This window comes from Arachis hypogaea, chromosome 20 (genome assembly GCF_003086295.3).
Source record: "Arachis hypogaea cultivar Tifrunner chromosome 20, arahy.Tifrunner.gnm2.J5K5, whole genome shotgun sequence".
NCBI classification, from domain to species: Eukaryota; Viridiplantae; Streptophyta; class Magnoliopsida; order Fabales; family Fabaceae; genus Arachis; species Arachis hypogaea.
The window spans coordinates 134,558,722-134,560,334 of record NC_092055.1 but is presented as its reverse complement, the minus strand read 5'-3'; positions in this window follow the sequence as shown (position 1 = coordinate 134,560,334).

Below are 1,613 nucleotides of genomic sequence, written 5' to 3'. Positions count from 1 at the left end.
TCACTAGTAATTTTCCTTGCTCCCTTTTAGATCCTGAGATTTGGTGAATTATTGTGGGCTTGGTTGGGCTTGCTGAGCTTTAAATGAAGTTAATGATGTGTCCATCTCAAGCACAAGTTGTGATATGCTATAAGCCTTGTTAGAGGTCAAAATTGAAGCTTAAAGTGTGGCCTTTGAAGTGTGATTTAAGAGTGGAGTTTGAGACACCAAAATGTGGGGTTTTGGAGTGCCTTTTCAATCCTTGAGGGGTGTTTAAGGCGCCAAAATGGGAAGAATGGCGCTTGAGGGGTGCTTCAATCATTGGGCGTCAAAAGATGCTCATTGTGTGTGGCCTAAACTGAATGTCACCATAGACTATTCTATATTGTTGGAAAGATCTAGATGTCTACTTTCTAAAACTGCTGGAAGCGTATAATTTAGATCTCTATATCTCATGTTATGCTCCTTCAAAGGCAAAGAGGTCAGCTAGTGCCTCTGCAGGGACATGCTGGGTGTGTTTTCGGGGGGCAAAGAATGATAATTTTCACCTTCAGATTTAGTGTCCACTATGAACTATTATATATGGTTGGAAAGCTCTAGAAGTTGGCTTTCTAATTCCATTGAAATCATCAGTTTTTAAGCTTTTTAGCTCAAGTTATCTTTGTTGGAGTATGAAGAGCTCATGGTTGCAAATTCTCTTTGAACTTCTCTTGTGCATGTTTCCACTCTTTTGCCACCTTAGGAGTGTGCTTCCTCTATTAGTGTTTTTGTTATTTCTTTTTCTATTATTTCCTACAAAAGTCATTTACTCAAAGCAATCAAAGCAATATTCAAATTAAGGACTAAAATACTTCATGATTGAGCATAATGCATTAACTTTCTATATGAAATAACCATGAAAAATCACTCATGATGCATGTGCATCATATGATCATCGATGTTCCCTTACTTCACAATGAAATAGAAGGGAATCTCCACATCAGGACGTAGGGTATCGTGAAAGACGTCGTGATGAAGGACCTCGTGACGAAGGGTGTCGTGATGAACCAAGAAGATCCATAACTGAATCTCGATCTGCTTAGTCTAGAAGGATGCAAACTCCGTAGATGAGTCAAAGTCCTAAAAGGCATACGAGTACCCGGGATCATGTGATCATGGGGCAAACACTATTTGCTTCACATGTTTTACAAGTGAAGTTGCCAAAGAACTTCGACAAGCCAATTGACTTGAAGTATGAAGGAAAGTCGGATCCTTAGAAGCACATAAATGTTTTTAAGGCAAGGATGAACCTAGAAGATATTGGAGATGCGATCAGATGTAAGGCTTTCCCAGTGACGTTATCGGGACTAGCTATGGCATGGTTCAACACACTGCCTTCTTGGTCTATTTCTTCTTTTACCAACATCAAGATAAAGTTCCTTGTGAACTTCACAACTAGAAGGGCTCAAGCTAAGCATCCAATTTCTTTTCTTGGAGTAAAAAAAAGAGTAGGAGAAAGCATCTGAGATTACTTGGATCACTTTAACAAGGTGTTGCTAGAGGTGAACTCATGAACTCCCGAAGTCGTGAGCTTATACCTCATTACTAGTTTGCTAAAAGGTGATTATAGGAGGCATTTAACTTCTAAAGATGTG